Source organism: Falco punctatus, assembly GCF_963210335.1.
Source record: "Falco punctatus genome assembly, chromosome: 1".
Taxonomy (NCBI): domain Eukaryota; kingdom Metazoa; phylum Chordata; class Aves; order Falconiformes; family Falconidae; genus Falco; species Falco punctatus.
Window position 1 is genome coordinate 8,873,033 of NC_137580.1, and position 22,640 is coordinate 8,895,672.

Consider the following 22,640-nt stretch of genomic DNA (forward strand, 5'->3'; position numbering starts at 1 on the left):
AAAAAGGGGGGGGGGGGGGGGGAATAGTTTTTGTGACACAGATTTGAAAGCAAATAATGCCCTAAAAAATGAGCACTTTTGGAACATGATTAATACATCCCCCATGAGGCCATAAAAACAAAGTACAAAAACAACTGTGTGGAAGTAACCACTATATGCTACCTCTTCAAGAACTCACCTCCTGATAATCAAAAACAACTCTTAAAACTCATGGATATCAGCTTCTCAACACCCTTTTTATCAATCTGTCTTCCATTAGTCTTTCACAGTGCCCTACAACCTTCATTAAACTCCTAGATCTCCATATTACTTGTTGTGGATGTTTGCTACAGAAAATAAATTAATTATAGCATATATGTGGGCAGAATTGTTCTGTCGCATCCAGACAAGAGGCTTAAGTATGAGGTAGCTTATCTATAATTTCATAACCTACAGATAAATAAGACCAGCATGTAATATAGCTATTTTCAGTTTCACATGGGTAAATGTGGCATAAAAATGAAATGAAGAGTAAACGTATTTACTTTTTCTGATGTCTTACTACATAATTTATTAGGCTGATGCTGCTCATTATGTTTTGTACTCCATCATTTTTCTCTGTGAAGTCTCTTATAATATCAAATGAAGAAAATTTATATTTAAATGAATAATTCCAGAGTGAAACATTAATATTCAAATCAAAGATGGTGCTATTGTGGGGCTTCGGGGGGAAAAAAAACCCTTTTATTCTGAGCACAATGAAGGAGTGATAGGCATTTCTGTTATCTCATTCATTAGTCATTCTGGACAGTTCAGACAAGCTGTTACCTACAATAACAGAGAGCGTTTTACTTTTTAAAGATTAATTTAAACTATACTTTATACTGAACTGCAGCAAACTATTTATTTATATATTTACTCTTTCTGAAAAAAATAGCTATTTGCATTTTTTCTAAAGGAATAAGTAACATTCATATATATAGCTGTAGCCAGAAGTCTGACATAAGGAATGATAAGCAAAATATTCTGGCTCCGTGGGAGAATGACCAACTAGGTCAAAATGTGCACTTGTCTAATAAATTTGTACTATATTTCAGAAATTTATAAAGCAGACAGGAAAGAGAAGTCTTATGACTGGCTTTGCAAATCTTACTTCCTTTTTAATTTTCAGCTCCTATCTCCATCTCTTCTCTGCATAACTCCCCTTGTGAATTTAAACCCAGCACCTCTTTGTTCATTTAGAGACATCTTTCGATTTCCTTTGTTGATAGTATCAGTGTATAGAGTCAAGCACAGGTACTGTATCAATACTACACATCATTTTGCAAGCTCTGAGCAGCCACATCCAAATTTCCACACTTGCATAGCAGGGAGTAACATTACAAAAAAGTTTAAGGTTTCACTATTATTAACTTGCTTACCCACTCTGATGTTTCAATGGAATCTGTACTTTTCCTTCACAAAATAGCAAACACCGAACTATCAGCAAATATTTCTCCATTACGTTTTTTCTATCCAGCATTTTCCTATGCTGTCCTGTTTAAAATAGATATAAATATAAAATATTTATTCAATTAATGTGTGTTAACCCATACCAATTATTCAAAGAGGAAAAAACCCCTCATGACTGAAGAAGGTTAAGTAGGAAAACCATATTCATTTCAGATATGCATAAAAAGTAGTTTTATAGTAAAAAAAATAGCAAAACTGTGAAGATTCTAAATATTCATGGTCATCTTGATTATTCTAGCATCAATAAAGTCTTAGAACTATTAGTAACTTTTTATTTGCAAGCCAGCACCCGTTCACTTGGTCAGAAGCAAGTGAAACATCAGGTTTAAATTGGTGACTACATAAGTGTCAAAAGGGAATGAGCTGGCTTGTAAAACTCTGGCTCTATCTGATTCCTTCCCTCCCACATCTCTTTTACCTGAGTCTCCACCCTTTCCTGCTAGATTCCATCCAAGCCAGGCCTTGTGCTAAAGCTATTTCATCTCCCAAATCTCACACTGCCTTCTGACCTGATGGAGAATTCACAGGCACTTTGTTTCAAGACTTGGGTTTTGAAGAAACAAACAGATGTGTTGAAACCAGTCCCCTCGCTACTGTGCGTTAACCAGCAATCTGAGCCATCAGAAATTCTGTTTGTGAGAAGGCAGCAATATGAATGTTTAATAATTAGCTCCTTTGGCTCAGAGAAGAGTCATTCCCTTGCGACTTCAAAAGCTTGAGCTGTGAACTCTGTTCAGTAAGATGAAGTCCCTTTTCATCACAGTTATAAACACACTTGGTCTTATGATTACAGCCTTGGAGAAAATGTTCCTACAGCTTTTGAGCGTACACTGATTTCCTTTAGCGCTAAAGCCTCTTTACCTTGGCTTGACCTTGCAGGTACAGGTATGTGCGAGCATGTGCACATAGTTGTGCACACTAATAAGAAGTAATAGGGGGTGGCACTGAAAACCAAAGCCTTCCTACATGTTTGGATTCATGCTCAGAAAAACAGGAAGATGACAAGCCTCACCGTCCTGCTGGGTACGGTCATTGCAAGACTGCACATTTTCCTTGGCACCAGCTCGGATGGCTCAGCAGCGCGAGAGGACCTCGGTAAGTAACAGGGGCTGTGGAGAAGGGATGGACACCTCTTCTCCAGGCAAGACCATCGGAAGTAATGTCCCCCTGCTTCTTGAGAAGACATTTTCTACACAGATGTCAATTTCTAATGGGTAAGGCTCACATATTTTGCTGTTACTACTGTCTCTGATTATTAGTGCAGAACCGAAACAGGCAATGGAGTCCTACTTGCGGTACTAGACCACAAATTTGCCACAGGGAGCTCATTTTGGTCCCTGTTTCAGTTCAGCCATTCCTGACCTCCAGTACTTTCTTCTAATGCTGCTAAGATTTAACCTATTCCAAGGCTTGCAGGCATGTGATTTTTCTTAGAATAAAATTACATAACTCTTGGAGTATTAAATCACAGCTGGTGTACATTGAAGGACTCTGGTTTAATTTATCAGACAGAAAGACCTTTTTAAGGTTCTCAGGCAGCCCTGGGTAGTTTGTTGAATTGGTAGGAAATATCTAGTATATCTATGATGCACTTGATCTTTCCTCTCAAACGAAGGAGAGGCTAGATTATGCCGGGACCCCCTGAGGCAGGTTTTAGTATGCAGAGTGGGTACGACTTTTACAATCATCTTCAGGTCACAAGGCCACAGTTTGTCAGATGGAATCCTCAAAGGGATGGTATTTCTAGAGATTTAGGATGGTTTACCCAATTTATGTATATTTCTAGGGGAATCCAAAGCCTACTATTTTAAATTTCTCCATTTTCTGAATTTTGTTTTTATTGGTTTCCTGCTTTCCCATATTCAGTGTTACTTCCCAGATCCAAAGTTTGACTATGAAGGCATAAGTACACTGCTAATAATAAATATTTCTGGTATTTATGTTTTATGAGTAGCATCTGTAATTATATTACTCTCACTGTAAATAACTTAAGCACTGATGCTTTTATGATGGAAATGAATTCAGAAGACTGAATATTTATTAATTAGTGTCTTTCCTCTAAGAGAATATGACAGCATTGAAAACATGCAATTACCAGAAATACCTGTAGTGATTAAAATGGTAATTAATGACAGCCACTTTTATTAGCATAAAATAAAGCAAATTACAGATAAACCTCTATTTAAAAAAAAAATAATAAATTTAGGCAGTATCTCTTGCCTTCTACTGTTTGAAGAAGGAAAGTGCTTACAGACTGCTAGTCTGTTTATTAACGACAGGTGGTGCAAAATACCTAGAACAGCAGCAAATCTTTCCTTATCTTTCACATAGGGGCATATCACTGTTTCCAGAGGGAAAAAAGAAAAACGTCAAGATACCATTGAAGTTTAAAATCTAAACTAATTTCAAGTAGGAAGCAAGTCGTTTTGCCTTCTTTACAGGCACATTTGTGAAGTTTGTCCTAATTCTGCTGACACTGGCATCTGGAGGGAGAAGCCTTAATGTCCACGGAATCAGGAATGTTATAATATAATAACAATTACATGTTTTCATTTTAACTCAGAGTTTTGAACTGTTTACAGCTTCCTGCAAACAGACACACATAAATCACACATCTAGACATCTATGACAGGTGTTCTGTCTTTGCTCAAAATATTCAGTAACGTGACCAACAAAGCCTTTCTTAAAAAGAGGGAGACTTATGCAAGAACTCATTAAGCCAAAGTAACTGTTATTAAACATTCCTGAAGAAAACATGCGAAAACTCTTACGCTTTTTAATTCAGATGTTCAAAAAATGTATTTGTCAGCATACTTTCAAAAAATTACCTGAAACAATTTTCCTAAAGTTTTAAATGTAATGTCTTCCAGGGTGGCAATAAAAGTTTCAGAAAGCTGTGAGACTCAAGAATGATAGTTGCAATCAAAATATCCATTCAAACTTCATCACAGATTTTCTTACAATAAAGGAAGTTTCATTTTTAGTGTGAAGTAAACACGGCTGCCTTACTCAATTACTGCATTTTTCCTGCATTTGTCAGTTGAATGAAAGCTGCTAAATTACAAATCATTTCAGTATGCAATTCTTAAAGATCAAAAATACTTAATATCTTGTAACTTGAAATTCTTTTCCAATCTCTTCAGTCTCATCCAGCACAAGAGTTGGTGAGCACACTGCCATGCACGACTTTTAGAAAGCCACAGAAAAACATTGACAAAGAAACCAGCACAAGTCAGACTTGCTGGCAACTGTTTGTAGTTGCAGAATTTTCTTCGGAGAAGTCAAAGACCAACTGTGTTTTGCATCCTCTTTTCTGCAGAGCAAAGCATTTGCATTGTCCAAAACATGGAGTTTCTCTTCATGCTCTTAAGTAACACTTTGATGTTGCTGTTCCAGATCACATTTCCTCACAAAAAAACTAGTACAGAAACTCAGTTTCTACTGTCACAGCTAGAGATAACTGAAAGTCATGGAAAACTGGAAAGGTTAATATTTGTGCTTTGCAATGCATTTTTCTCATTAAGTTCTTGAAAAAATAAAAGGCTTCAGTACCTTTTAAATTGTGCAGGCTTTTTTGTCATAATTCATACAAACAAATAAATACTCTCTGAACACCATCATACTTTTGGGTGTAGGTGACCAATGAGTTAGTCTGGCAAAGATTTTTGGACAATGTGAGGCTGAGTTTTGTGAAACCAATATAACAGTAATCTGTCCTACCAAAGCAGAATCCAGAGACTTGAATAAAATACTTGGTCTCTGATCACAGCCCTGGGCAAGATTTAGAAACCTCGGAGTAGCATTCAGAAAAAGCGACATGCTGAGTGGAGTAATCACTAGGAAGGAAAAATTGTGTCAAAGGTGAGTCCTACAACACTATATTACCTACAGACCAGTCCTGGATTCAAGATGGAAACTGGATTTTAATTTCCTCCCCTTTTCTGCTTGAGGAAGCATCCAGTCAGGTGGCTGGTTCAGAGGCTGAAAAGTGCTGGCAACATCACCCTCTGGGGCTCCAGGTTTGTATCTGTGGGGCATACCAAGGATGAAACTAACCTAGAAAAATGCAACATTCTTCTTTATACAAGGCTTCATAAACAGTACATCTGAAACATTCATAGAGACCTGAAACATTAATCTTTTTATTTCCATTCCAGCTTTAGATAAACTTCAAATAATCGCACCATCCTTAAGATGCACTGCATAATGGAATCAAATGCATCTATGTGACTCCCAGGAACTCCAAGCACCTGCATAACTCCCAACTGTATCAGCCTGTCAGGTGTGTCAGATGCCAGAAGATGCACTAAGTGCATGGGCAAAAATAAACTCAAATATCTGTTCAAAACACACAAACAAAAAAACTGCAACTTCTCATATCCTATGTTTTATGTCCATATGCAAACATCGCGTACTGCTATAATGATTCAAAATCCTCTTTTTACACAGCTTTGCAGGCTTCACCCAATAAGTTATTCTCTGCCCACAAAGCACAAAATAGGCTGGCTGACAAAATGATAGGAATATCATTTAATAAACTAAATCAGGGAACTGACCTAAATTACATTTTGTAGCAGGTTCAAAAAGCTTGTCTTAAGATTTCACTTCAGATAAAAGTACTTAAAATAATTTTCAGAGAAAATTAATTTTGATAAGGGAAATTACTGTCTAAAATTTTTTTCATGCTGCATTGCTTCTTTTTCAAACTAGTATTAAATCACAGGTGGATAATAGATTTCCTACAAGTAACTTGAAAAGTTACGAAATATTTTCAGATAACTGTAACGGAAGGCATTTAGGGGATTATGCTACTAGGAATTCATTAAGTATCTAAAATTTTCTGATAGTCAATCTCTCAAATACCTTGGTAATTCACTTAAGTCTGGACTTTTGTTTATATAAAAATGTAATCTGCTGCCTCTTGGAAGACATTTTTCTTTATAAACTTGGATAAAATGAATGTTATATTTCATTTTTGCTAGCTTTTCAATATGATTGATGCAGACCTTTAATGCGTTAATTTTACAACATGAATTCATATTCAAATAGATCGTCTTGTTAAGAAAGATGAACAGCACCAAATATGCAACAGTGAAGTTCTGAACTACCCCTTTTTCCCCCCCTCTCACAAGGAAGAGCCTATGGAAATTAATAGAAAAAAAGTACTTTTGCTTTCTGAATATCTGTCTAAGGAATTTACAAGGCAACTAGAACTAGAACCAGAACTGGACAAAGCAGTCTGAGAAAAATTCAACAATTAGTTTAAAAATTGCAAAGCATCAATGGGATATTTTCCCTCCCTTTAAAGAAATTAATATTGACTTACCTTGTGTATTCACAATACCTTAAAACCCAGTAAATATGCTTTACCTACTCTGTCAAACAGGTTGTACTGTATTATACAAGTCTCAGTCTAGTATTAGTATTTCCAGTTTATAAACATGAGGCATGTGCACAGCGATGCAAGTCCTAACTAAAGAGCAGTTAGGCAGACACATCTAAGACAAGGGCACTTAAGCAGGTACTTAATCTTTCATAAGTATAACATGGATTAAAATGGTGCTGACCCAGTCCTCCCCATCACTCCCAACCCTAGTCTGTGTCCTCTCAAGAGCTCTTCCAACCTACCAGACCAGCATGGACCGTATCTGATTTAGGTGTAGGAAAATGCTGTTGCAGGGAGGCACAGAGCTACAGCATGTTAAACAGCAGTTTGGAGGAGCTTGCCAACATTTGGCAACTAATAACTGTGGTGCAATTAGTACGTGTGCACTATTATCCGCACCCTGCTTTCTCATCTTAGCAGATACGACAGCTACACAGCATGCCTCCAGACAGCCTCTGCGAAGAGTCCCAGCACTGCAAAACAGCGTGTCATGGAGCCCTGTAGGTATCCACGCAGCAAGATGTGCGTTTACACTTGGGCTGGATTCCTGGTGGGCCTGTGATACTCAGCAGAAGAGCCATGTTCTCAATGGGCCCATGTCCAACCAAACTCTGTTGAGCTGGGCTTCAATACAGCAGCTGAGGATCTCAGTCAAAGTGTTTGATAGGCAGCAAAAGCCTGGCAAATAGGATGAATGAAATGCATTTGCCCTTAAGGAGTACCATCTTGAGACATCCTACTTTTGGAGCTATTGCTACCCTTCTTGTGTATCTGCTAAAATATCCTAGTGCTGTTGTGTCTGCCCTCAGCTGAAGTTAGGCTAAAATTTTGATGGCTGTTGAACATAGACAAGGTAGCTGCCACACTTTTGTGTAAACAGTATGCAAAGAAACAATTTTTTCCAGGAATCCCAAGGAAATGTTCTGCCAGGGTCATTACAGAACAGGCCTGTGTCAAGAACTGGCTCTATTCAGAGGCCGAGATAGATAAATCAAGAGTTTTATCGTGCTCCCCTCCTTGTCTGCACCACTTCTGTGCCAAACATTGCATTATCCCACCCAAGAGCTCAACGGGGATCTTGCCAAGAGCAGAAAACAGTTCCCATATAAGGACACAGCAGCAGGACCTCAGAAGTCTGCAGCTAAGAATACCACTTAAAGGAAACACTTAAGAGTGTGATGGCACCAATATAACTGAACCAAATATAATAGGACTAACAGGGTGATTACAAATCAGGTGTTAATATGACATAGCTGGAAATCCACTGCTGATTTTATTTCAGCTTGAACCTACTGTGCAAGTTATTTAAAACTGAAAAGTAATGTCCAATAGGATAAACAAATCTGCCTTTCTATTTTAGCTGAAACTTTCAGCTTTAAAGCAACTGCTTTTTTTTTTTAACTTTCATTCCTGCTCTGCTGAATCTTTACCTTCCTTCCCCCACCTTCCCACATAAAGTTATCCATTTGGAAATACTTCATTGCAACTTCTTCCTTGTCACTTGCATTCCTTGAAAATTTGCTCTTAGCAAGGAGGGTGGAATGACCATCCAACCAAAATACAGCATATTTAAAAGGTCAAAATACTATAGCAAAATAGCATAAATCACAAAATGTAATGGGCATTAAAATTCTGACACCTCTTTGTCATGACCAAAATTGTAACTAGAGTTAGAAATTATATGGAATTAGCTTCTTAGTGATATGCTCTGAAGACTGTAATTTCATGGTGCCTGGATGTCATTTTCAGAACCTTCTGCCTCTCTGCAGTCTTGTAGGCATGCATTCAGCCATCATCTAGGGCACTTGAAATAAAAGTAAGAGAAAAGGAGAGCTACATAAATGTTTTACTTGGAGCAAGAAGTCATGCCAGTTTTCAAAATTACAGTAATCTTTTAGTACTGTATCTGCTGAAGTCAGACATCTTCAAGAGATGCCTTATCTCTTCCTATGGGACGTGCAGTATCGAGTCTCCTTTGAAACTCAATAATGAGAGAACGTTATGCTTTAGGAATAAAGTAGATCTCAATGTTATGAGTTGATTTGCCTTATGTTGCTTGCTTGCTTTTGTTCAGCCCAGCAGAGCAAATAGGACAGAGCAGAGTCAATCCAACTCATCAAATCCAAAGGCATGACGTGAAAGACTCCTAAATCCTTTAACCGACAATATGAGAGCTGGACTATTAAATGACCAGCAGTAACTCTTACTTTTTGTTAAGGCGATGTCACTTTTGAGGATCACTCGATTTAATTAAAGCACACAAGGAGGATTACTCTGCTGGCATCTTGTTGATTTAGGTGATCTCTGTTTATACGGTTCATGAGTTCCAGTTTGCTTTATTTTCCCTATACTCTGTTTTATGACTGTCTTTCACTTTGTTTGCTTCATGCTCCTTGTGCTAAAGAGGCGAGGGACTGACATCAACATGACTATCCCTGAATAAATGGATCGTTAAAGGCTCACAGCACTTCTTTACACCTTGGCTTGGTGAGAACAAAAGGGTGGAGGTGAGTCTGAGATGAAATCCGATTTCTCTAGCCTCTCAGAAAGCAGCTGGGGCTTGAAGAAGTTGAATTTCTCCAGAAGCATAACAAAGATCAGGTGTTAGCATTGGGTCTTCAAAATCACACAGCCTGAAAGATTTACAAAGGAAGCTGGAGGAAGAGAGAAGAACAGAAGGATAAGAGGCAGAATTTATTAGCTCAGGCATACCACCCTGCTCGCACAACCGCGCTGCTGCCGCATGGGAGCCGGCTCACACAGAAGTTGCCGGGAGCATAGGCGGAGGAGGTCATGTACCTCTTCGCTAGTAGACATAATCTCTGTTATTGTTACAACAATAAGGCTACGGTAATGGAAGAGGGAAGGCACTTTGTCAGAGCAAAAAGCAGAGGGAGAGGAAAGTAAGTGAACCAGCCAGGGAGGAAGCAAATAGCGTTCTAGGTGGTTGGTTGTAGCGGTAGCGAGAGTTTCACAGTCTGCGCTGCAGTGGATGTGAGATCCAGTGCTATCACTCCACTGTAGGGCAAAACTTTGGATATTCGGTTACATTAGAAAGTATAGAAAGATAGTACAGAAACAATTTCAGTTTAGGGTGAGTGCTGAACGAGGTGGACAAGAAAAATTCTATATTCAATATTTTTGACTTAATTTCCGTGAATATGAAATATTTAAATGGTGATTGGAGACTTTATCTCACATAGACTACTCAACCTATAAATGAAATATCTTTCAGTTAAGCAAAACCTAAAGTAAACCAAAACTGACTGATTTTGAGCACAGCCAGATACATCCTTTCTGCATGTTAAATGCTCAGTTACTGCAAGATTTTCTTAAGAGACATGCTTTCTACATCAGTTCCTTAGCTTTGGTAATGCTTGAGCACCTGATCTAAAAGGTTAACCATTCTGTGGGGAAATTATACCAGGCAGTTTTTAAGGCACTCTATAGCCATGCCTAGTTCAGTAGACACATGCACCATGCTGCAGAGTAAACTGATGCAGACCTGGGATTTGCGCAGGCAATGCAGAGGTGTATTGCCTTCCTGGCTTTGCCTCAATCGACTCAGATTCTGGAAAAGTTACGGTCTACCAAAGTGTGCAAATCTGGTTACAGACTGTGTCTAGCTAAAAAAAAACCCAACCATGTCAGGCCAGCATTACTGAGCAAGGATTTCCTTTGTTTTGCAAACTCAGAAGAAACGTGGTCATCTAATTGAAGAGTTGTCAAAAACTATTTAAAGTCATTTTCTTCAGACATTGCCAGTAAAAGTAATGTGTTGCAGGAAAAATGCCAAAACGGAGGGGTATTTTCTCAGTATTTTTTTTCCTGGTATCCATCTGGGACTCTTCTCCAGCAGTATAGCTTATAGGAGGTCACATAATACTACATGATTTCCCCCAATTATGATGCTCAAACAGACTACAAGTCACTCATTTAATTTCTGATTATAATCGCTTTGTTCTAAAGGAGGTTTTAGGAGTAAGCCCACTACCAAATGTAAAACTGTTCAATAGGACCTATAGGTTACTTATTAAAACAACATAAAAGTGGTAAACCACAATCATAAAAAAGATAAAGCAAAACTTGTCTACGCAATCCAGTGTCCCAAAGGTATGATTATCTCCTGATAACCCTATCTCCCTCTTCTGCCTTATTGCTAATTAAATTAATTAATTAAGGAAGTCTTTCCCCAAGTGGACTTGATTTAATATGCTGTATGTAATTAGCAGCTCTTGGAAATGGAGATGAGATGATTTCTCCCATTTTTTTTGTGGCAGAGAGAGCACTACAAACTTTGCAGACAGAGCGAGTGCTTGGGCTTCTTGTTTTGTGCAGAAGCAGCATAAAAACAGCCGATGGCTGCGGTCACACGTGGGGAGGGAATCTGCCACCACAAAACTCTACTTTATGCTTTTGTCCACACCGATGCCAGTTCATCAGTAATAGAAAGTGGGTATAGATTTTTGAAAGAGGCAGAACTCAATTTTAAAAAGAAATAAATGCCATGACGGGAAAGAGCTAAATCAGTTTTGCTTGAAAGCTGGTAGTGTTTATGGTAAAAGGTTTGGGGTATTTTTCCTCCTTTGCCAAAAGTGTCAGATACAGACCAATTTAAAAATCCTCAAATTTACTACTTCTATGTGATTAACTGAGATTATCTATTTCAAAATTAAAAACATAATAATATTGACTTCACTGAGTAAAGAGATTATGTATTCACAATTACAAAATAAAAAGCCTTGTTGATCAAACACTTCACTTATTACAAACACTTAAGAACACATTTTGTTAGCAAAAGTATCCAGTGATTATTATTCACAAATAACTACTTTGAACTGATTTTTATTATTAAACCTGCAGTTCCTATTACATTATTTATGTAGGTTGTGCTATATTGCTTGTGTTCTTTGATTGGATGACTCACGTATTTCAAAAACACAAATTAAAGGTGGGCTAATTTTTTGTGTGGGTCACATGAAAATACATTTTATTTAAGTCTGCAGATTGGTCATGGGATATTTAATTTTATTACAACAAAATCAAGATTCATTGGAAAAAATAATGATTTTCAAACAGAGGAACTTTTCAAATCTATGTATAAAATGAAATGTTATGAATTATTAACCTTCTCTATTGTCCCTATTAAAAATGTTACAGGTAGCTAGTGCATAGAGAAGAAAACCAGAGACTAGTTTAAAAATCCACACAAAGGTCTTGTATTAGAAGTTATTCCACAGGGGTGCTTTTTTTTTCCTAACCAGATGGGTTAATAGGTCAAATGCTGAAATGTGCTGTCATGAAAAGACAGCTCCTAAAACTATGGGAAGAAAAGTGGAATCATGAGACACACATTATAATGTTAGTGTCTAATAGTATTTCTTCACAGAAGGAAGAAAAAGGAAGGGGAAAAAAAAAGTCAATATGATTAAAGACAATGAGATTTTAGTCATCCAGACACATTTGTGCAAGCTGACCTGAACGGTCTTCCAAATTTAAAATAACAAAGAAATTCCTATTAAGAGTAAATGCAATTGCTGTAGGGATGATACTGCAGAAATTGATATATGTACAGGGATTATCTGGTGGGTTGGCCCTGGCCGGACACCAGGTGCCCACCAGAGCCACCTGTCCCTGCCCTCCTGAGCCGGGACACTCGTGGGCCGGGGTAAGGGCAGGGAGAGCGCCCACCAGTTACTGCACAGGCAGAACGGACTAGACTTGGGAAAAATTAATTTAATTTATTATTATTACTCTTGTCCAGTGGTGGGTTCACCTTGGAGCCAGCTAACATTGGGTTCTATCAGATACAGGGGAAGCTTCTGGCATTTTTTTGCAGAAGCCACCCCTATCTCCCGTCTGCTACTACGACCTTGCCATGCAAACCCAATATGTTAACACAGGACAATTGCTTACAGAGTTAAGTTACCTGAGAAATTTTGTGAAAATAATCTTTAGTATAAATGATAAGGAAGGAATCTGAAGAAATAAGTTTCATTATTTCTAAAGATATACTAGATGATAGATTCATCTGCTAATATCACAGAGAAATACAAATGTTATCCAATAATAATTAGAATAACTTTTAATTTGTTTTTTGTATAATTAGATCATCCTTTATAAAGTAGTTTATTTTTACAGAGTCACAAAATGGTCGGGATTGGGTGGGACCTCTGGAGGTCATCCAGTCCAACCCCCTGCTAAAGCAGGGTCACCCAGGGCAGGTTGCACAGTCACGTATAAGTGAGTTCTGAACGTCTCCAGAGAAGGAGACCCCCCAGCCCCTCTGGGCAGCCTGTCCCAGCGCTCTGCCACCCTCACAGTAATGAAGTTCTTCCTCATATTCGGAAGAGACTTCTTGTGTTGTGGTTTGTGCCCGTTGCCCCTTGTCCTGTCGCTGGGCACCGCTGGCAGAGCCTGGCCCCGTCCTCCTGGCGCTGGCCCTGAAGCTGTTTGCAGCCATCGCTCAGAGCCCTCTCAGCCCTCCCTTCCCCGGGCTGAGCAGCCGCAGGTGTCCCAGCCTGCCCTCCCCCGGGAGGTGCCCAGGCCCCTCACCCCCTGCGCAGCCCCCGCCGGGCCCTCCCCAGCAGCTCCCCATCTCTGGAACTGGGGAGCCCAGCGCTGGGCACAGCACTCCCGGGGCGGCCTCCCCAGGGCAGAGCCGAGGGGCAGGGTCACCTCCCTGCGCCTGCTGGCCACGCTCCTCCTCATGCCCCCCAGGGCGCCACCGGCCTCCTGGGCCACCGGGGCTGGCTGCCGGCCCGGGGGCAGCTGCTGTGCCCCGGCACTGTGTAGCTAGACACGTACACACACCCCGCATACTCAGACACGGAATGCAGGAGGCGGCAATGCCCGAGCAGCTGGTGGGGCATGTTTTCAATTGCTCAGTGCGCCACCGTTGCTTTATCATCTACCTGTGACCTCTTCCTCTGTCTACTAGCATCTCCCTGGGATTTATTCTAGGACACCTAATGCCCTAATACCTGCCAGCAGCTGCCAGTGTTAAAACTTAAGTGCCAAAGGACAGCTTCTTTTTTTTATTCAAACACACTTCATTTTGCCTCCAAAAGACCAGGATGGAGAAGCCTTGGTGCTAAAATGCAGACAGATTATCCATGCTTGAAAAAGGAACTTTAAAAGCCTAATGTTTTAAAGGAACTATCAAGATGAAAAGGGTTTTCTTAATGCCATTTTAAAACAGCAATTTCATGCTTTTGATAGGCTACTGACTGCCCCAAAATATAAAATCCTCCACTCCACAGCATAAATATAGCGTCAATTAGAGCTGGAAAAAAGATACTGAGTTTGCGAAACAATATAACAATAATAAAAAAAATAAAATTACCCTTTTCTGTGTGTGGATGAAGCTTCTCCCTTTGAATTTTGTAATGGAAAAAAAGCTTAGGGGAAGACAGACCTTTCTCCATCCAAAGACATTGGTGATGGGCTAATGACTGTGGCTTCAGCACCTGCTAACTTTCATTCAGTGTGCACACCTGAAGCCTGGTCTTCAAACAACAGAACTTCCAATCAAGCTGTAGATAACCATCCAGAGGCCTTTCTCAACACCCTGTCTGGCAGCAAAGTCATCTTTCCCTGTGAAATCCTTATTGACACTACTTACTCTTATTATAAAATGTTTACTATAATCATATCAGTATGTCCACCTATGTTTTATACATTAGAAAGGTTCTGAACTCTGAAGCTATCCCATAGCTGAAAAGAAATGAGGAAAATGATCAGTATTCATTGTTGTAATATTTGTGTTTCTCTGTAGAAATTCAACTTTTTGATTAAATATTTGAGGGAGGGAAATGCTTACTATTTTAAGCAACAATAAATATTCCTGCACAAGAACCCTTGGGGTGGGGGTGGGGAAAACACATATACATTAGGGTATTTGAGATATCATTGTGCTGTGCATTAGAGAATTTTCTGAAAAAAATGTCCTTGAGGGATTTTCCTCCTACAGTACGGATATGGGAAAATAAAACCTAAACTACAATAAAACAAAAGAGAGTAGAAAGGAGAAGTCAGGCAGAGCTGAAAGTGGGAGGGTGGGATGCTGACAAGCAGTTGTGGCTTGCAGGCACCATTACCTAATTACCGAGAACACAGAATTCCTCTTTAAGAGGAATAAACCCCAACATTATTCTTATCAACTGAAGTACTTGTCAGCTATATATTGTGGAATATAATGCTTTACTTTTTTTCCTGAAAAAGTCTGGACACCTGGTAACTAAGATGCACTGCTATGCACGTGCTGTGATTGAAAAGTTGTCATTTTGGAATATCATCTATGGAGGTCATTAAAAAAACACATCGATAATTAAAGGTATCCTAGGATAGAATGAAAATACTATTCCAGCAGAAATTGCTAATGTGTCTTCTAAGGATTTTTGGTACAGATGCCATCACCTTAATCACCCTTTTTCTTACTTGGGACTTAGAGATGAATCCCATTCTATTTCCAGGTGGGTTTATTCAACCTCTCTTTGGCTGGAGGGAGCTGAGCAGGTCCTTACTGCCCAACCTGCTTGACTATTCTCCCCCAGGCCCCAGACACTCTCTTCTTGCCCAGGATCAGGCACAGGGGTCTCTGGCCACAGCCGCTAAGGATGCAGTACACCCACTGCATCTGCCACCGGGGGTGTGTTGGGGGGGGTGTAATGTAAATTGAGGCAATAGTCCCTAAGTAGAATTAAAAAAAACCCAAAACCAAACAAAACCAAAAAAAAAAAAAAAAAAACCACCACAAAAATCCACCCAAAAAACCCAACCCACCAGCACACACAAAGCTAATCTCTGTCCAGACTGAAGATCAGGATTTCAAAGCCAGTCAAGAAAGGCAGTTGGTAAATAGCTCAGACATTTCCCAGGCTCAAAAACACTTACTGGGGATTGTACGTATTTATTTTTAAATGCATTAAATACAAGAGCGAGGAGCTGGATTCAGCGTTTCAGCAACAGGATTCAGATAATCTGACTTGGGATCAGCAGTTTGGACCTGACCAGGGTCAATCTGATCACACGTTACCAGTCTCTGCTGACTGACCAGAAATCCATCCAAAGTTTCTGGTCTCAGTGCAGTAATTTGACAGATGTTAGAAACACTGGAATAATTTGGCAATATCCATGAAGATAAGAATAACTAAATTGGTAATGATCAAAAATCACAACACTGTCAATCAAGCCTCAAAAATCCCCCTGGGAGCTACTGAAGTATTCCTGCACTACCCAAAGAAGAGGGAGAGCTGATATTTTCTCATGCTTTCAGTGCCTGCCCTCAACTCCTTAAATAAAGGCTCCCATCAACTGTTCCGATTTTAGCACCTTCTGTAGACATGAAATTCAGAAGAAACATCTGAAACATCAACAGACTAGGGATTAAAAGAATATATCGAATAATTAAACTATCAGGCTTTTCTTCTATAAGAAGCAGTCTCAGGGAACTCGTAACAGTCAGCAGTAGTAAAAGGAAGCATATCTGTTCTGAGCTGTCTTAGATCCCATCAATAATTTCACTTCGAAATGTTATGTGTATACATAGGTATGTGTGTGTATGCATATGCACGTGCACTTAGGGAAAAAAAGCTGTTCAATATACACAAAGTTCGATGGTTAGCCACCGCCAGCAGTAATTCTGCATGCCGTATCCCATGTACTGGCTCGAACTGGGTCCTGTGAAAACCCGATATACTGACATGTAATTAGCATTGCTGGTTTTACAGACATCCAAGGGGAGTCAGAAGCAGTGAGCTAACACGCAATGCTATATGCACTTTCCTACAGCCCTATGTTTTTTCCTCCAACTCCCAGTTTCTAACAGGAGTCGTTGATCCTGCACTAGGCTCTGGGAAGGCAAATCACCTAAATGGAACCTCACTGAAATCACAGAAACCAGCTTTTAAAAATGCATGTGACTGGGTCTCCACTGAGCTGAGGCCACAGGGACAATTAGATTAGATCTGTTACAGAATCATTAATTAATTAGGTGGGTTTAAAGTTAGCTAAATTAATATTTTTCCCCCTGGTATAGCCCTTTGTTGATGATATCTGTATATCTAAGAATAAGGGTGCTTCTATGAGTATCGGAAGTGATACAGTGAAAATTACTAAATAAATGATACGTTTACCTCTCTCTACATCACCAAAGAAAGAATAAGGAAATAAATGGTGTGGTTCTGCACTGGCTTTCTCCCTATGGCTATGCTTTTAAGCTAAACAGATAAAAATGAACTAGTTAATTAGCATTCATGTTTGTCTACAGTGTTTCCTCTTCAGAAGTATTTTGCTTATAGTTTAGCTGCAAAAAACTATCCCTTTCAAGAGGACAAGTGTTACGCAGCTAAAGAAACTAAATTACATTTGAAGAAACTCTTGGAGGGGGCGGGAGGGAAGTATCTTTTTTTCCAGGTACCATGCATAAAGGGTATCCAAACCTTGAGTCTGTAGTGAGGAGAATCACCAAGGCTGGTGCGAGGAAGACCCTTGCAGAGGGCAGAAAGGTGAGCTGAAGGGAGGAACCAAGCAGAAACCCAAATGCTGCGGAGTCTTCGGGAATTGCGTATGCATAGCTCTATGTATGCATATATTTTACCTTCCTTAATAGCTATTTCTTTGAGTTACTAAGCACATGAACTGCAAACATAGCTGAAGAAACTACTGTTATTATTATTTTTTTCTTCAGTTTAAGAAGTTTCATTATGGTCACGGAGATTTTTATAAAAATCCAACTTATCTCTGTGACACATTGATTATTCCTCATGAATAAAATAATGATTCTGGCTCTCCAGCTTTTTCAGAACAGTAGTCTTTAGAGGAACTAATAACTTCATACAGTCAATGTCTTTTGTAGTCTCTAAAAAATTCAGAAACAAACCAGACCAACAGGCTATCTTATCAGATATTTCTAAGGAATCTCTCCCAGCATTATCCTTGCACACCCAGCGACCAGGAATTCATGTCTCAAAACATATAATGAACAAAATAATAAAAACATGAAATAAAAGATAAATGAAACAAAACAAAACATAAGCTTTATCTTATTTCTATTTTACTATACATCTTCCTAGTTTTTAAGTCACAAACCAAATCCAAGTATCACTGGGTAAATCTGCAGCTAGGCTCTAACTTCTTTTTTAAGAGGCAACAACCCCTCTCATAAACTGAAATCCCTGTTCCCTCTCAGAACTATAGAAGATAGCTAATGTTAAAAGTAAGAAGGCTCCAAGATTTTAAGAAGTTATATTACATTATAATGTCAGCCTAATAAAATACAAAGAACAAAAACGAAGACATCTTAGGACATTAAGGCAGTGTTATACTGTTTGAATTATAATAATGAAAAAATGTACAGTATCATTTTCACCTGGTAATTATGACATTCTCTTGAGTAGATAAAAGGAATGTTTGCCTAGCATATATATATTTATGCATATATAATAATATCTTTTATAGTCAAATAAATTCCATAATTGAAGTGTGGGACTACAGCATTTCTGAAGCCATCACCAACATAAAGATGAGTGATCTTGCCTTGTTTTCAAGTGGGCAGGTGATTTAAAAGGTGTAAAACGTCACCACAGCTGGAAAAATTTGCAAGTTTTGTAAGGTGGTAGAATGGTAAATCTTTCTCCTAACAGCAAGCTTTCTGTCTATGTCATGGAGCATTATTGATCGCTGTCCAGTACATTGCAAAACAAAACACTCAGTAATAACTCACCAGGGCCATTGCCCAATAAAGTCAATGGCCAGAGTCGTGCTGATTTCCGATAGTGCTGGGTTGAGTCCACCAAGCATTAGATTTCACAAGTCCTGCTTTTAAGAAACAGCCAAATTATCAGCCGGTGTAAATCAACTTGACTTCACTGCAGTCAAGAAGCTGTGTTGATTTAAAAGGAGTCAGTGACATTTACATTATGTCCTTCAAGGGGTGCTGTGGGCAATGACAGTCAGTAATAACTTTCAGCCTTTCACTCCGCACTCTAGATGACAGGAGAGATGCCACAAATTCTTCTTTTCGTCCAGCCATTATCATAGGTATAAGCAAAATTACATCAAGCCTGCTGTCTGAACTTCCCCCTTTTCAGAACAGTTATCTCCCCTGCATTTCATAACATCGAATTTTGGAGCCGCATTACTACAGGAGCCCAAGGAAGATAAAGCAGGAACCTCTCCTCCCGGTTTGGAGCACTGGGGGAAAAAGATCGCTTGGTGTCACTCACACTTTCTGTAGGAGCTTACACCAGCAAACACTCCACTCCAGACCCGTTCCCTACCAGTGTGACAGACAGGAAATGTTTTTCCAGGGGAAAATTAAGTCTATTTACCACATCTGTGCACTTAGGAATTTAGGAATCAACCAGACTTGAAGCTCTGTGAGCTGATGTCTGATCCAAGTGTTTATTGAGGCAAAAATATATCCATTCAAGCCAGATCACATCAAATAGATTAACAAAACATTATCTCCAAATTGCTACAGTATTTTTCATACAAGTTTCACCTATAACTAACTGGCACATTAAATTACCAGTTATCCAGCAAAACAAATGACATTTCTGCACTCAGCTTCCTGTACCGTGGAAAATAAAATTTTGCAACCCATACAAAGCAGCAAGTCATACCATTATGTTCCAAATCAAGAGCATTTTCTAAAAGCATATACCATAATAAAATCCCTATGTAAAAGTAGCACATAAAATAATTAAAAAGCCTCATTTGTTAGTTCTAGTTGGCAACTCTGCCCTGTTTTCCATGTGCAACATTTACCAGTGTTTGTATCCAGCCCCCCATTACTTACGTACTTCCATGAACTTAATTTGACCATCTAGAGACACAAAGAATTTGTAAGACCATTGGCTTTCTCTTTCCTGCTACAGTATTTAAAAATTTACTTTCTTGGAAGCCTGCATTCCCTGCATTCTAATTAATCAGTGGGTTGGAAAATTTTGCGTGATTTTTGAACAGTGTTCAGGTTTTTGCAGTAAAGACGTTCATGCTTACAGCGTTTGAAATCAGCTCAATGCCTGCTATTTAGTCCTCAGGAAATATCATTTGGACTTAGAGAAATATTTTCTCATTGATCCGATTTTCATTCAAGAATGATAATGACACAGACATAAAATTTTAAATTAATTTGTTTAATAGTGCTTGTATCATAAGTATCAGTGTGTAGGACAAGGCTTTTGCAATTCTGCATGGAACTATTATTTAAAGATAAAAGCCATTTAAAATAATCTAAATGTAGTGCCAGAGAGGAAAAATAGGCTAAGACTGAATATTAATTTTACATTCCCGCCTTCCTATTGTCAGCTGGACACACTTTCCTATCACTTCTTTACCTCATCAAAGACCTGTCTTTATTGAATCTTATTAATATCCTGTTCTAAGAAAGAGCGAATGGAAACAGTCCTCCATTCCCTTTCTGCCTCTCCTCCTCAGCGGCTGGATACAATCATCATCCTAAATCCAGATGAGCATAAGAAGTCTCTTTATTAGTTACAAGACTTGATCCACTGCATTCTTTTCTCGTAAATCAATATGATAATGAAATAAATGTAAGGGACTACTTATACCAAAAAAATCCATTATATTTTCTGGAGACAATTGTGAGTAGTATTTGCAAGAACTGTTTTATTTGACATTTTTTATTTTACTACATGTATTTACACACACATCACATGTACGTATGTATAAGTGGAGAGAGAGGGAGACACGGAGAGCAAACATGTGCCCATTGGTACAAACTTTACCCTCTGTTTGCTTCCTTTTTGGTGTTTCTGCATTTTTCCTCAGTCTAATATGTCTGATATCTGTTTAACACCTAACATGTTAGAGGTAAGTTATTGATTTAATAGCTTTCCTATCATAAAGAAAACACACAAGAGAAAGAACAGGCTAAAAACCAGGTAACATTTCTTTTTCTGTTTGGTTTTGGGTTTTTTTTTGTTGTTGTTGGTTTTTTTTTTTAAATCTCAGAATTAATAAGGCACATTTCACTGGCATGTGATTGTTTAAAATGTAGTCCAGGTAGGTAACTTATCATTTGAGAGCTGTTTGATTCCCCTCACAGTCACAGTAAATGAGTTGGAGATCTCAATCCAAAAGCACAGTTCAGACTGAGAGCTGTCTGCACCACAGCTAAAGTTTTTCTCCTGGTTTCATTGAACAGTCAAAATAAATTCCCTTTCTACCGTAGCAGGAGTGCTCCAGATGACTGTTGAGGTATGATTTGTGAATGAGCAGTAAATAAATACACAATACATCCCTGAAAAGTGATAATAAATAATTCTGCCTGTTCCTTGCACTGTACCTATTCTGAAGATGAATAAAGTTTTTTGGTGTCAAGAACCGTCAATCCATCTCCTGTAACATTACAACTGCAATCTCAGAGCCACACTATCCTGAGCCAGATGTTTGGGAAGCAGACTCCACAGAATACATGTGTACATCTAAAGTGCATCTGTTTTGACCAGGCTTCATTAGAAACCATGTTTCAACAGACATGAATTGCACACAGTCTACCTAATTATTTTCGTTTTGATTTTGCTGTAGGTGGTAGTGTCTATCCACACAGAGCAGCATAGCTGAGTTTGCTGAAGACATGTAACGGACAATTACAGAGCCCAGAGCTGCAGGGGCAGCCCTTGCCAGGAGAGATGCTCAGTGCTGTGCTCGGCTATCACAAGGCTTCTCCAAAAGTTTAGAGGAACATGTGGCAGAAAACCACCACAGAGCAGCAGGTTTGACTGTAAACATTGCAATCTGAAACCTTATTTTGACTTTAAGTGGCCTTCCAATCTGGTAAGCATATTGTAATACAGCCCTCCAAATCACGTTCCACCCTGATACATGTTATATTTTGCATATTGCAGAAATACCCCATGACTCTGCTGAATTCTACGAGGCTCAGGAGGAAAACTGTATTTTTGAAACCACTGAAATGAACGTCTGCCTGTTCTTGTGTTAAGAAGTGCTCAGCCACACATCATCTTTTCAACCATCACAGAGAGAGAAAGGTCAAATTCCAGAATGTAAAATCAGCACTTTTGTATTGTGCACAGCTGGATAGCAAAGTTAAAATGGAACCAATGGATTCTCACTTTGGATGCACGTTTATTTTACTGTCTTTTCTCTCATTGTCTTTTATCTCTGTTGTATCAGGCTTTCACTGAAACAAAGATGTTGTTTACACGACTGAGAAATCATCAGCAAAATCACAGGTGGGATATATAAAAACAAAATTACGCACAGGTAGATTTTTCTGTTTTTCTTTGTCTTTCTACGTTACTACTTCTTGAAACTTTATATCTAACTATGAAAAAGATCATGTTTTCTCAATCTGTTATATCTGCCTTTATTCACTACCATTAAAGTTATTACATATCCATGTGTCATTTTATTCTGGAAAACACTGCTGAAAAAAGCAACCTGTTCCATGTTCATCATTATCAGAGCAGACGGTAAGTGTTGCAGTGGATTGGTACTGAATGTAAAAATAGTAGCACCACCTATTGGCAAAATGCATAAACTGATCCATCAAATTTCATACTAGCATTCATGCCACTAACGGATGTTAAGGTTGCAAGCTATTACTTTCAGTTGGTTTTAGCTATTCAAAACGAACATATTTGTTAAAATAGCCTTTTAATTTCTTTTAGAGTACACCTAAAATAGAATGGAAAAGGACCTGGTTTTAAACTGGGAAAGCAACCCAAATTTGACCCAGAAATTGTTAATGACTGGGTCAAATTTGTTTTGA

The 22,640-nt window shown here is 38.8% G+C and overlaps 1 long non-coding RNA gene across 1 annotated transcript in view; it reads right to left on the reverse strand.

The window, feature by feature from the left end:
- LOC308068380 overlaps window positions 1-22,640 on the reverse strand; it is a 126,798-nt gene that overhangs the window by 42,458 nt on the left and 61,700 nt on the right. Inside the window, exon 2 of the long non-coding RNA XR_013929946.1 lies at window positions 1-5,518. This exon is cut by the window's left edge and continues 42,458 nt beyond it. This is a non-coding gene — a long non-coding RNA (uncharacterized lncRNA). The remainder of the gene's footprint in view (window positions 5,519-22,640) is intronic.